Below are 16,000 nucleotides of genomic sequence, written 5' to 3'. Positions count from 1 at the left end.
TGACTAGGAGCCGGGTCGGCTGAACCGGTTTAAAGATCAGTTTGGTTGCATAAGGCCGGGTCAGCCACACGAGCGTAGGTTGAGGCGCTAAGTTTGGTCGAGGCGTAGATCCGGATCGACCCGTCTGGTCATGGGTTGAAGTTGGGGCGCATTGGGTCAGCATAATGGGCCTGCATTGCTTTACTACGTGCTAGGCTCACCTAGGTAGCAAGGTGTGTTGCAACTGTCTAAGCCTGGCCGTCCTAGGCTACAGTGGTAGCACCGACTACTTCCTCTTAGACCTCTTGCCCGTGATGCACTTGAGCCTTAACTAGGGTTATTGCTGCTACAATAATGATCTTTGCCATTGGAATGGCAGTAGTAATGAAGGTGCTCCGCGGCAATAGGGTTCATCCCACCGTCGTGTTGAACCTTAAAGAGCGTTGGGGCGGGGCCATGTCTTGGTTTCCATCCTCCGATTAGTATCATTTGAAGCAAGGTATTCCATTCGTCGTGGTTTTGGAATTTCGTACCATTGTATCCTTTCCCTAAGGACTGATCAATAAACGTTTCTAGGAAAAATTCAATGATTAGGAGCATACGAGAAATTCAACATAACAGAAAATTCCGATGAGTAAATGTGAAAAAATTTTCGAGCGTATTAAATCGGACTTTCAATGAAAGCATTAATTTGTGGTAGCAAAAATTTGCCGTTTTCAATCTCGACGAAATTGTACCTCCAAAACAAATAAACACATTTGATCAAGGCCAAAGCCCAACGCGCCCATGAGGTAGGCGGTTTGGCCAATGGATCTCTAAGACTAAGTCAGTTTCTCTGGAAGGAGAGAGAGTTTAAGGTTTAAGTGTGTAGGAAAAAGCTTACCAGATACTGGTAGAGATGGGCTATTTATAGAGCTAGGGCCAGCCATAGGGTTCTGGATTTGCCTTACACATGGTGGCATCTGATTGGCCAATGTGAGTTGTCCGTCAGATGGATAAGGAAAAAATAATCTCAAAAATATTAATTATGACATAATATATTGGGATTTTCTTGGAAATATCTTTGATTGGATATGATTGAGATTCCTTCCCTATTTGAGTTTATCTTCAACTGGGAGAGTATCAAAGATAGGATTTGGTAATGAAAATTGTTATTGGCACTCCAAAAATTAAAGTTTGCACTCCAAACTTTCTATAATTAAACTTTCTATAATTAGAAATAAAAATACATTTATGAGGAATGCAAAATAAAAATTTTAGATTGTTAATAACAGTTCCCTTTAGTAATTAACCATGTCTTTAATGCTTTTGACTTTTCTTCTTACCATAGGCAGAGAAGTGCTTGATGATGTCGTAGTAGGCTGCTCATGCCTTCATGGAGGTTGTATTGCACGTTGATTAAATGCAGACCTCGCCATTTCATAGGCAGAAGAGCTTGATGACGTCGTAGTAGGCTGCTCATGCTTTTATGGAGGTTGAACTGCGCGTTGATTAAAAGTAGGCCCCGCTCAATGAAGACATTCTTGTCTTTTTCGTAAGAAAAAAATCCATAGCTCTATAATTTTTATAATTATTTTTTGCTCCACATGTCGTATTTCAGCCGGCTGGTACTATTGCTGTTCACGGGCAGCTAAAAATTAGCTTAAATTATTGCTTTCTAGGATATGACTGATGGCATTTTTTCACTTCCTTTTCCCTCTTTAGAGGAGACCATGCCATAACATATCAAAATGTTCTAAAGTTGAGGAATAAGGAAAGGTGAGTATGCACAGGTTGAAGAAAGAAAATAAATGAGTAAGGTTAGGAGGGTCAAATTTTTAAAATTAAATTTGTAAGTTAAATAATGTGATTATAGATGATTGAATTATTAATTAAATATTAATTAACGTGTTTATTTTTTATTGGTGACACATCATTTGATTTGCAATTTGGTTTAAAAAAATTAATCTCTCTACCATTACTCAAAATAAATAATTAACTTTTTGAAACACATTCAATCAACAAAAGAAAATAGTGTAATTGCACACGTAGGTTGAGGATTAGAAGAAGAATGGTTTTCATTTTTTGGGGCCAACCATATTTTCTTTCTCAATTTCAACTCATGCTTGTTTTTTTTTGGTGTCATTTCATTCAATAATTCTACTTCACATTATGGTCGTACTGCATTGGACATTACAGTAGTATACTATATGATCGCTCTAATTAATTAATCGCATGCATGCAGTAACGCATGCATTTTATTCTCACTTATCTACTCTGATTATATAGATCGACAAGAAACCCAAGATATTACAACTCCATCCAAGCTGCATACATTCTGCACATGCAGCTGAATATTGAGGACTAAATATATTGGATAGGCCGATATTTTAAGTGGTAAATGAATTTTAATCTTTGTGTTAGATTAATTTTTCATTAAAACCTGGTGTAGGATTAGATATTTGATCTTAGTCATCCATGTCATCATGATTATTATAACTCATATTTTGTTGTTTTTAAACTCTTTAATGGCTCTTATTGTTCTCATCGTGCCGCTATAATTAATTATTCGACCTTCTTGGTATGTTCCACATTATTAGGAAACAAATTTTCACTGTGATGAATTTGTGCTTGATTTATAGTGCCTGGAAAGATTTTTCATATATATCATCATGCCTAAATTACAAGATAAAAAAAAGTCAAGGTATCACACGTATAATACACTAAAAAAGTATATGTATCTAAATATTAGTATTTATAGCTAAACGCATCTAAATTATAGTATCTAGTTGAAAACACTTAATCATAGTATCTAGTTAAACGCACCTAAATCATTATACCTAATCGAATATATCTACATTACAGTACCTAATCGAATTTATCTAAATTATCGTACCTAATCAAATGTATCCAACTAATCGTACCTAATCAAATACAGATGCAATAGATCAAACCCACCTCCAAACTCAACAATTCATACACTAACAAAATGATCAAAACCCGATAATAAAATCAACCGACACAAAATAACAAAAAAAATAAAATAAGAACTATCACAAGCACAATGCCACAAAAAAGTTACTGAAGTTGGAACACATTCTCTTCATTGCAAATCGTTGGAATCCACCTAGATACACAAGGCATATGCCATTCAAAACCAACAGAAAGAAAATAGAGAGAGACCTAAGGCAAATGATGAGAAAAAAAGGGGAAAATCGTAATTAGCAGATGTAATTGAAGAAATCAGCCAATATATGGATGGTTGCCTAATCTCTTTTTCAATTGCAGAAGCCTAATCTTGTTTTCTAAAGAAGAAGCCTAATCTCTAATTCCTTTGATGTTTCATCTTTAAATGCCGGATGCTCATTTTAAATTTAAAAAAAAAATATTCATTCAATTGTGAAACCATTTAATAGCAATATTTAGGGGTAATATAAGAAGACAAAACATAATAATAAAATTACATAAAAGAAATTAAATATACGTGGAATACAAAATGCTGATTTGAAAACGAGTCAAAAGATAAAAATAAGTTTTTAATCTTACTTACAGTATTTATTTAAAAGTAATCATTTTTAAGGACTAAAATATAATTTTCTAATATTTGGATCCTTGCGTACATCCACAAAAGAGTAATACTATTTATATTATATTTTTGTAGAATATTTTTATATCATCTTAAGTAGCATTTGATGTGAACAACCACATCATTTAAATTAATCAGATTTTTATATTTAGTTTATTATTTAATAAACTAATAATTAAGAAAAATTAGTTAATTAAATGATGATTACGGTATACGTATACAAAGAGTCTTTCTCCTTCCGTTTTGTAGATTTTACAAATTTTTCAAATAATATGATTGTTCACATCATATATCATCTAAAATGATATAGAAATGTATGTGAACACAAAAAATTCCTGAAACAAGAAACAAGAATACGTGTACAAAATAATGTTTTTGTGTTTAATGATTTTGGGGTTACGATCTCTCTCAAATTTGGTCCTCTGATTCTATCTTCGTAGGGTATAGGTTTGTGGATGAGTTGTTGATCCAAAGGGTCGTCGGGGCTTGATCTAAGGATGAACAGTTGATGAACAGATCTTCAAGGGGCGTTGGGCTTGATCTTGAAGAATGGGTGTATGGATTTGTTGAGGTTGTTGATCCAAAGGGCCGTTGGGGCTTGATCTTAGGATGAACAGTTGATGAATGGATCTTCAAGGGGCGTTGGGCTTGATCTTGAAGAATGGGTGTATGGATTTCTTTAAGGGCTTTTGGGCTTGATCTTGAAGGTTGATGGATGAGCAGATCTTCAAGGGGCGTTTGGGCTTAGTCTTGAAGAACGATTGGATGTGTGGATTTGTTGAGGTTGTTGATCCAAAGGGCCGTTGGGGCTTGATCTTAGGATGAACGGATGATGAATGATGAACACTTTCTTCAAGGGGCCGTCGGGGCTTGATCTTGAGTTGGTGGGAGTTCTTCAAGGGCCGTTGGGGCTTGATCTTGAAGGAGGATTTGACGAAGAACGAAGAGTGCTTTCTTGATCCTTCGGGATTTTCTTGAGAGCTTTAGAACTTTAAGGCTTCAAGGTTTTGGTCCCCCCTTGGGGAGTATTCTCTTCCATTTTGGGAGTAGAGAAATGTATTTGTGAATTGGTTTTCATTCCTCTTGATGGAGAAGCCTATTTATAGGCTTTGAGAGTGAATCACCACCATTCATTTTTTTGGTGAAGTGAGTGGAGATTGTAGGTGAAGTGAGTGGAGGTTGTAGGTGAAGTAAGTGGAGGTTGTAGGTGAAGTAAGTGGATGTTGTAGGTGAAGTAAGTGTGTGAGGTTGGTGAAGTAAATCAATGTTGTAATTTTAATACATTGGTTAACATTTATTTTACTGAAATTTCGATTCTACAATGTAATATAAAAATATAAATCACAATTGCCACCATAAAACAAGATATAAACTTAGCATAATTTAGCATGCATAGTGTCCAGAGGACTAGAATTTATTTTCATCACTGAGTTACTGACTATGATGAGGAATAGTGCAGATGTTGTCGCTGACGTGAGGACAACACTTTATTAGACCTCACATGAATATTTGGCTGTGTGAGTGGTTCGATTTATTGACTCTATAATCGATGAGTGTACTATGTCAATGATTTATATTGAAAGGAGTGAGGTGGGGTCATGACTTAACTCCTTGGAGACTTGGAGGGAAAAGGATAGTCTGCCCGTTCATTTTTTATGTTATCTTATTTGTGTGGTTACGGTTAAATTATGTTAATATTTTATATTATTATTTATTTTTATCTTATTATCTCTATAAAAAAACAATATAAAATGTTGATATGACTTAGCCGTGATCACATAAAACAAAAGAGCACGAGAGGGCACCGGAAGTGAAAGGGCAGACACTCTTTGTCCGACTTGGAGTGCTATGGTAATAAACGGTGATTTCCTTAATCAATAGTTTTTTCTTTGTTTTTAATAAATTATAAATATACTCACAACAAGTAAGGATGACAATTTTAACCGTTAAACCCGATAACCATGGATAACCGTCCGAATGGATTGGATTTTGATACGAAAATTCGGGTATGGTATGGATATGGGGAAAAACCATGAACTTTATTCAGTTATGATTTTGGATATGGTTATAGGGGTCCCCAATTCTTATCTGTCCCCGAATCCAACCCGAATATATATATATTTGATATATTATATAATTTTAATCAATTTACCGAACCCTCCCTATACTAATTTATTATGCATGTATCAAACCCTATACTATCTTTATTATGCACCGAACATCATGCATGGGGCATACCAACAACCTCATCAATTCAATACTCTTATTGTTATACTTAACCAAATTGATTCATTGAATCATTTTATATATCAATTATCAAATATTACAAGTTTATCAGATTCATCTCTCTTCAAGAGTCTCACTGTCAAGAAATTAGTGCATGTTATCATGAACAACTTCAAATATCTTGTTAGTTTTTCGTAATTGGATGTTGTGATTTAATGACGGAATTAGTATATACTAAAATTTATAATGCGTCAATTGGATAAATATATTTTTATTTTTTATTTTTTATTTTTTTTGACGAAGGTGGATATAACTAATAACCGATTGAAAATCTGTTACCTGGTGGATATGGTTATGGATAATCCCTGATGGTTAATTTGCGGTTATGGATATGGTTAATTTTCATGGTTATGGGGATGGATATAATATTTTTGTCCCCAAACCGAACCGTTGCCATCTCTAACAATAAGGGGCTATGAGCCACAACTTCCTATCAAATCCGAGGATTCCTCCAATCAAATGAATATTTAGTGTTCTTAAACCAATTGATATGTGATTTTTGAACCCAATTGAAATCTCTATGTTTTTCTAATAACCAAAGGAATGGGGATTTAAATTCAATTCAATGACAAATTTTCCGTAAAAATTCAAACATTCTGTAAAAATCCAAGTCGGCCCACTCAAACACGTCTTAATTCAAGTGAGCACAATTCATTTTCTTACTAAGTTTGGGGTTCAAAGAAGTTTTACATAGTGCTTGTGATGAAGCGGAATAGAGTTTTCAAAGTTCCAATATTGAGCACGAAATGTGAAGAAGATCGTAGCAAAAGTTAGACATGTATTAATTCCAAATCAATGCTGATTGGAGACAATCAAGCTTAGAAGATTGTAACGGGTTTGAATGAAATTAGATAGTATAAATAGGTGATGTGAGTTTGAACAATGAATCGCATCAATCCAACAAACATAAATATAAACCAAAATTATCCAAATTAAAAATTAAAGTGTGAAGGGAAAATGAATCTAAATTGAAAATAAAAATACTGAAATAAACTTTAAATTACTGAATTGAAGTGTTGGGTAAACATGAAATTTAAGGAAAAAAAATTAAAAATAAATAAATTCTATCTAGAGTAGAATGGAAAGCTAAGCCTTGATTGCCTCCATTAACAAATGGCCTAGACGATCCTATTTATACTATTCTTCTTTCATTCAAAACTGTTCCAAGTTTGTAAGCCTTGATTGCCTCCATTAACCTCAATTGCCTCCATCAACCTTGATTTGGAATTAGTATGTTTCTTTTGCTATGATATTCTCCATAGTTCACGCCTAAGATTTGAACTTTAAAAACTCTATTCTCGCTTCATCACAAGCACTAACTTATAAACTCATTTGGGTCACGAACATAGTAAGAAAATCAATTGGGCTCACTTGGATTAAGAAGTGTTCGAGTGAGCCGACTTGGAAATTAACTACACGTTGAAGTACTCTCGCTCGTCTCGAACGAGGGATAACAAATGTAGCTCATTATTTGGAAGTATGTTGTTGGACTCGAATGCATGCTCACTTGACTCGACTCGAACGTGTGCTCATTCTACTCAAACGTGCGCTCACTTGACTCGAATGAGAGATGATAGTTATAGGTCCAAACAATTTATATGATAGGCTTTTGCATAATTCTAAAGAGTTCAAAGCTAGAACTTAATAAATTATGTGGATTGCCATGACTTTTAATGACCATTTTATTAATTAGCATTATTATTTTTAAGTTTTCATTATTAAAATGGTGATCATGATCATGACTAAGTGGTCTTATGAGGTGGTAATGACAATAATGGTTGTAGAAATGGCACATGGTTATTGTTGCAAGATGGTGGAAGTAAAGTTGGTGCCTTTGGTTGGGTTGTGGTGGGGGTGATTATGGTGGTAGGGATAGTGTTGGGGTGGTGTTGGTTTGATGTCTCATCCCAAAATTTCATTATTTATTTATCTGTTTATTTTATAGTTTTTTTAAATAAAAACAATTTCAAGGGTTTTTTGTCATTTTAAATTTTACTTTGGTGTTTGGAGGTGAGTTTAGAATAAGTGAATAAAGCTCAATCCCACGAGCATGTAGGCAAAAACCTTTTGTGAATCAGAGTTGAAACGAAGAAGTTATTACCTACAGTGGTGAAGGACGATTTGGTAATTTGAACTTACTATAAATACTAAGTTTACTATTCATATTTGCCTATTTGGAAACTCGCCATATCAGGAAACCATAAATACCAAAAATCCCACAACCCAAATCGCGACCCACTGACTCCACCGATCCACACTACTTCGACATTTTTCGATGCAAATTCAGTCAAATTCTGACAAATTTTTTCAACGTCACAACCACCATTGTGAAGCTCAACTTCCCCTACAAAACTCACCCAAGAAACACCTCGATAAACCACCATATGCGGTGGTTAGAGGTTGCGAAGTTTGAGGCTTCCTCAACCTATCCCACGAGTTTGAAGACTTTTTTTCTATTTTCCAGTGAATCCGCAAAGTGGCGACTGGCACCACCACCTAGGTTTTATAGCCCTTCATCCTAAGAGCAAAACCTAACCCTAACGTTGTTGGACCAATCGACGCCAAAAAATTTTAGGCAGCAGCCACTTTTAATGGAGAATTGATCGTCTTTCATCAACTTTTGCACTTCGTCACAGGTATAAACGTTGTTGCTTTTGTTGCTTATGTTGAGCTCTACATTCTTGTAAAATCTAGTATAATTTAGAGGTAGTAGGAAAAATGGGTTTGTGGTGACGTGTCGGAAAACCTGAAAACATGGTTTTTGGACAGAAAGACGTTCTTGATGTCTTGAGCCTATATCCAAGGTTCGTTTATTGAAATTCGATACGATGGTTTGATTTTCGACTTTGGGATAATTAAACTACTATACGATTTTCGTAATTAACAACAATTTGATAGTTTGATCGTCGTGAAATTAGAATAGAATGTTGTTGAGGCTTGATGGAGGTTAGTTGACTCATCATGATGATTATCGTTTCTAGTTTACATATGTCTCGATATACGTGCAAGTAATATTATACCTCGTTTTGCATGTCAATCTTGATAAGTTCTCTAAGTGAAGTGTTGTGTATGATGTTAGGTTCTATCAAAGCATTGTTGGCTCATCAGAGACATGTGATGTCTCAGTGACGTACATCTTGTTTTGCATGATGATTCAATTGTGTTGATTCTAGAAGTGCGTTGGATTCTAGGTGAGTTGAATTTAATATTATATGATGAAGTATTTTGCATATGAAATTCCCTTGTTATATACTTTGTGTGTATAACATGGATTTACAAATGGTCATTACCTAGGTACTGATATACTTTACAAAATGCATATGCATGTATATTTGAAATGTTTGTGAACTAAGAGGGCTAGTAAATGACCGATACCTTGTATATTTCTTTTCTCGTTTCATGTAGGGATATGAAATCCCTAGTTTGTTACTTTGCTTCCTGATTCCATGAGTGGTTTTGGAATCCTGCTTGACTTCCAATAGGTTCCATAAATGCCTTTGGAATGCTACATTTGTTTGGTTCCATGAGAGGTTATGGACCTACATCCTGTCGGATTCCATGTGAGGTTCTGAAATCCTACTTCGGTTCCTTGAAAGGTTTAGGAACTTTGTGCATAGATTCTATCTGATTCCATGAGAGGATCTGGAACCCTACTTTTTGTATCCTTGTTATGCGATTCCATGAAAGGTTTTGGAACGTGGAACTTTATGATTTGCCATCTAACCCTATGATTTTATTATATATGAAAGAGATGATTTAGTGCATGTGTGAATTAATCATGAAAATACGATTGGATGCCTAGGTGGATTCAATTGAGAGTTGTGAGTGAAGATTATTTATATATATATATATATATAAAGGATCGTAAAATGTTGTTTTTAACTCACATACCTTGTATTATTGTCACTCACACAATACCTTGTATTATTGACATTCACACAAGCTTAGCAGCTTATCCAGGTTTTTGCTTTGCCCAGTGCAAGATTCTTATGGTGTAGGGCTATTTCTTGTGAAGTACGGGTAGCGGTTAGAGAAAGTGGTTTTCGAGGGGTGTAGTTGGCGTATGCGGTGCACTTGAGAATAGGGTTTATTCCCCTTATTTGTAATTTTCGTTTCCGCTGATTATCTGATATATTATTGGGAGTCCCAACTAACTTTATGAATAATTGTACTTTTACTTTCAGCTGCCAAGTGTAGATCCCTAGCGTATCTCGGGTTCGGCATGACAAGGTTATGTTGAGTGGTTTAAAAACATTTCGATTCGGATTCTGTTAAGTGGTCTGAATTTCCTCTTCCTACAATTTTGCCGCCCGCTACCATTTGAATAGTTTGGAACTCTATCTCTATTGGATTCTATTGAATGGTCCAGAATCCAACCTCATATCAGGTTCCATTAAGTTGGTATGAAACCCTGTATTCGTTGGATGCCATTGAGTGGTCCAGAATCCCTTTACTTCTTCAAGTTCCTTTGAGTTGGTCTGGAATGCGAAAATGTAGAAGTTGTAGGCTTCGGCCGAACTATTTAACTCTAGGTCTAGTTTTTAGCAAATGTAGCTCATTATTTGGAAGTACGTTGTTAGACTTAAATCCGCGCTCACTTAACTTAACTCGAACATGTGCTCATTCTACTCAAACGTGCGCTCACTTAACTCGAATGAGTGATGACAGATCTAGGTCCAAAAAGTTATATGATAGGCTTTTGCATAATTCTAAAGAGTTCAAATCTATAACTTTATAAATTATGTGGATTGTCATGACTTTTAATGACCATTTTATTAATTAGCATTATTATTTTTAAGTTTACAATATTAAAATGGTGATCATGACCATGACTAAGTGGTCTTATGAGGTGGTAATGACAATACTAGTTGTAGAAATGGCACATGGTGATTGTCGCAAGATGATGGGAGTAAAGTTGGTGCCTTTGGTTGTGGAAGGGGGATATAGTAGGGGTGGTGATTATGGTGGTAGGGATAGTGTTGGGGTGGTGTTGGTGTGATGTCTCATCCCAAAATTTCATTATTTATTTATCTCTTTATTTTACAGTTTTTTTAAGTAAAAAAAAATTCAAGGGTTTTTAGTCATGTTAAATTTTACTTCGGTGTTTGGAGGTGAGTTTAGAATAATGGATAGAGGTCGATCCCACGAGCATGTAGGCGAAAACCTTTCGTGAATCGGAGTTGAAACGAAGAAGTTATTACCTTCAGCAGTGAAAGACAATTTGGTAATTTGGACTTACTATAAATAGTAAGTTTACTATTCATATTTGCCTAATTTGGAAACTCGCCATATCAGAAAACCATAAATACCAGAAATCCCACAGCCCAAATCACGACCCACCGACTTCACCGATCCACGCTACTTCGAAGTTTTCCGATGCAAATTCAATCCAATTTTGACAAATTTTTTCGACGTCACAACCACCATTGTGAAGCTCAAACTTCCCATACAAAATTCACCCAAGAAACACCTCGATAAACCACCATACACGGTGGTTAGATGTTGTGAAGTTTGAGGTTTCCTCAACTTATCCCACGAGTCTGGCAGCTTCTTTTTCTATTTTCCAGTGAATCCGCAAAGCAGCAATTAACACTGCCACTTGGGTTTTATAGCCCTTCATCCAAAGAGTAAAACCTAACCCTAACGTCGTTGGACCAATTGTCGCCAAAAAGTTTTAGGCACCCGCCGTTTTTACTGGAGAATTGATCGTCTTTCATCAACTTTTGCACTTCGTCACAGGTATAAAAGTTGTTGCTTATGTTGAGCTCTACATGTCTGTAAAATCTAGTATAGTTTGGAGGTAGTCGGAAAAATGGGTTTATGGCGACTCGTGGGAAAACTTGGAAACATGGCTTTTGGGCTGAAAGATGTTCTCGATGTCCTGAGCCTATATCCAAGGTTCATTTATTGAAATTTGATACGATGGTTTGATTTTCAACTTTGGGATAATTATACTACCGTACAATTTTCGTAATTAACAACAATTTGATAGTTTGATCATTGGAAAATTAGAATAGAATGTTGTTGAGGCTTGATGAAGGTTAGTTGACTCATCATGATGATTGTCGTTTTTGGTTTACATATGTCTCGATATACGTGCAGGTAATATTGTGCCTCATTTTGCATGTCGGTCTTGATAAGTTTTCTAAGTGAAGTGTTGTGTACGATGTTAGGTTTTATCGGAGCATTGTTGGCTCATTTGAGACATGTGATGTCTCAGTGACATGCACCTTGTTTTGCATAACAATTCAATTATGTTGATTCTGGAAGTGTGTTGGATTCTAGGTGAGTTGAATTTAACATTATATGATGAAGTATTTTGTGTATGAAATTCCCTTGTTATATACTTTGTGTGTATAACATGGATTTACAAATGGTCATTACCTAGGTACCGATATACTTTACAAAATGTATATGTATGTATATTTGAAATGTTTACGAACTGAGAGGGCTAGTAAATGATCGATACCTTGTATACTTCTTTTCTCGTTTCATGTAGGGATATGAAATCCCTAGTTTGTTACTTTGCTTCCAGATTCCATGAGTGGTTTTGGAATCCTGCTTGACTTCCAATGGGTTCCATAAATAGCTTTGGAATGCTATATTTGTTCGGTTCCATGAGAGGTTATGCACCTACATCCTGTTGGATTCCATGTGAGGTTCTATAATCCCACTCTGGTTCCTTGAGAGGTTTAGGAACTTTGTGCATAGTTTCTATCTGATTCCATTAGAGGTTTGTGAACACGAAAGTTTCTTTGAAACAAGAAACCAGAATAACGTGTACAAAATAATATTTTTGTGTTTATGATTTTGGGGTTACGATCTCTCTCAAATTTGGTCCTCTGATTCTATCTCTGTAAGATGTAGATTCGTTGATCCAAGGGCCGTCGAGGCTTGATCTTGGATGAACAGTTGTAAGTTTCTTCAAGGGCTGTTGGGGCTTGATCTTGAAGGTTGAGGGAAGTTTCTCCAAGGGGGCTTTTGGGCTTGATCTTGAATAATGGTTGTGTGGACTTCTTCAAGGGCCGTCGGGGCTTGATCTTGAATAATGGTTGTGTGGATTTCTTCAAGGGCTTTTGGGCTTAATCTTGAAGGTTGATGGATGAGCGGATCTTCAAGGGCTTTTGGGCTTAATCTTGAAGAACGATTGGATGTGTGGATTTGTTGAGGTTGTTGATCCAAAGGGCCGTTGGGGCTTGATTTTAGGATGAACAGTTGATGAACAATGAACACTTTCTTCAAGGGCCGTCGGGGCTTGATCTTGAGTTGGTGGGAGTTCTTCAAGGGCCGTTGGGGCTTGATCTTGAAGGAGGATTTGACGAAGAACGAAGAGTGCTTTCTTGATCCTTCGGAATTCTTGGGAATTTGGATGGTTGGAAGCTTTGGAGTTTCAAAGCTTCAACGATTTGGGGAATTCTCTTCTAATTTTGGAGTAGAGAAATGTATTTGTGAATTCCTTGATGCTTGATACCTTGATGGAGAAGCCTATTTATAGGCTTTGAGAATGAATCACCACCACAAAATATTTTTTTCCTTTCCAAGCACCATTGCCTAATTTTCCCACTTAATGCAATATTGAAATTGAAGTGGTGTAACTTATGGCCTAATTTCCCACTTAATGCAATATTGAAATTGAAGTGGTGTAACTTATGGCCTAATTTCCCACTTAATACCATTTTAAACTTGAAGTGGTCTAACTTATGGCCTAATTTCCCACTTAACACCATTTTAAACTTGAAATGTGTATGCTTTGTCATTGCCCAAAATGAGAAGAACTTGCTTTGATCCGTAATGGATTGAAGTGTGCTTGCCTTGTCATTGCCCAACATGAGAAGAAAAACTTGTTTTGATCCTCAATGGATTGAAATGTACTTGCCTTGTCATTGCCCAAAATGAGAAGAAAAACTTGTTTAGTCCTTCAAGGGTATTTCTTCCTATTTTGTTGAGTCACACGCCATGTGTACAATTTGTACAACACGTGGCGTATGCCATGTATGCCTTGACACGTCAAAACTTTAATGCATTGGTGAGCATTTGTTTTACTGAAATTTCGATGTCTACAAATGCCCCCACTTCAAGGCGCGTCGTATACATGTGCTTGTCACGTGTAGAAGATGCGTTTTGAAGTCCCTTAATGTAGATGTCAACCCAAGGGCCGTCGAGGCTTGATCTTGAATTGGGCTGGAAATTTCTTCAAGGGCCATTGAGGCTTGATCTTGAGTTCGACTGGAAGATTTTCTGGTTTCCTTCAATCGTTGATTTTCCACAAGCTTAGTCTTGAACTGGGCTGGAAATTTCTTCAAGGGCCATTGAGGCTTGATCTTGAGTTCGACTGGAAGATTTTCTGGTTTCCTTCAATCGTTGATTTTCCACAAGCTTAGTCTTGAACTGGGCTGGAAATTTCTTCAAGGGCCATCGAGGCTTGATCTTGAATTCGACTGGAAGATTTTCTGGTTTCCTCCAATCGTTGATTTTCCTTTGTGCTACTCTTGAATTGGGCAGCAGGATATTTTTGGTCTCCCCCGAAGGTCTGAGCTTTACTCCTTTTTTTTCTGTTTCTTTGTTCAATCTCTCCAATTCGTATTGAAGAGGGTTAGAGGATAGCTCAGCATATGCAGTTGTTGCTTGTCTCCACATGCTTTAATGTATCATTTTCACTTGCCTTACTTGCTCCCCTTTGCAGAAGTGGTCCCTTCTCTGGAAGTGTATCAACCGTTGAAGATGACTACTCGAGAGCAACGCTAGGTAAGCAACCAGGGAATAGATTCCAGGCAGTCGGTTCCAGATCGGAAGACTGACTCCAAGTGCCGGCTGATTGCTTCTTTCACTTTGCCATGCGAGTAAGAACAAGGACAAAGGAAAAGACAAGGAAAAAGCATGATATGAGATACCTTTGCTTTCGACCTTGATGATATGAGATACCTTTGCTTTTGAAGAAGCGGCGAATGGATCAGCACATGTATTTGTTGTGCTTGTCTCCACATACTTCAATCTACCGTTTCCTCCTGGGTCATCTGTACTCCAGGCATCTGGTATCTTCTTTGGGGAAGAAGAAAAAATTGAGTATTTCGAAAGGCTTTGCTGGGAGTGCGCCCTCAGAGGTGAGGAAGAGTTGGGCATTTTTTTTTTTCAGGTATGCCTTGCCATAAAAGATGAAGGTCGACATATATAGGGATTTCCCAATAGCAAGTGGTGGTTATGTTCTTTTACCCTTGTCGACAAACGTCTCTTCGATTTTTTAAACAAGCGTCTCTTCGATTTCTGAGCGAGCGCCTCTTCGAAAAAATAGTCACGGGTGCGGCTCTGTCACCACGCTTGTTGGCAAAGGCGCGTAGTTGGGATGATAAACTTCACGTGTTTTCAACTTTGTCAGAGATCTTTTGACAAAGTTGAACGCGTTATCTGAAAAGCCGCGAAAGCGTCGCCGAACTTCACGCAGGAAAATCCGATTTTTTGAATCGGTGGTCGTGTCGCCTTGGCTTTTTATAGAGGTATCGATTACCTCCAACATGCACACTTTGAAGATCGCCCGTTTGTGAAAATCGTCTTCGGCCCTTTCTGATTTTACTCCATCCACCTTTCTCTTTTAACCTTTTGACAATGGCTAACCCGTCTAACATTTGCTTAGATTTGAGTCTCAGCAGTGATCCGAGTGCGCCGCGTCAGGTAAATGTATGGTGCCCTTCTTTCTTATCTTCTAATGGCCCTTTGACAGGTGAAGATTCTGTGATGAAGGACGCAACAACAGCTACGATAGTAGCTAGGAACTTCCTCACTCCAAAAGATAATAGGCTGCTTTCAGAACGGTCCGATGAGTTGGCCGTTCAAGAGTCCCTAACTCTCAGTGTTCAGTGCGCAGGCTCTGTATCCAACATGGGCCAACGCCTACTTGCTCGATCCCGCCAAGTGGAATCATTGATGGCGGAGGTGGAAACTCTTAAGCAAGAGATCAAACAGCTTAAGCACGAGAATAGAAGTTTGCATGTGCTTGCAAATAACTATTCGACGGGCATGAAGAGGAAGCTTGATGAGCTGCAAGAATCCAGTGGTCGAATTCAAAGTGACCGTCAAAGTGACCGTCAAAGGCTTGCTGCTTTTTTCCAGAGGCACATTTTTCCTGGCTCATCTAGCGTTCCACCAAGTATTGAGGCCTCTTCTTTGATGCCTCCC

This window comes from Pyrus communis, chromosome 14 (genome assembly GCF_041283825.1).
Source record: "Pyrus communis isolate YQ-2024b chromosome 14, ASM4128382v1, whole genome shotgun sequence".
Taxonomy (NCBI): Eukaryota; Viridiplantae; Streptophyta; class Magnoliopsida; order Rosales; family Rosaceae; genus Pyrus; species Pyrus communis.
The sequence above is the reverse complement of the archived record's forward strand: the minus strand, read 5'-3'. Positions refer to the sequence as shown.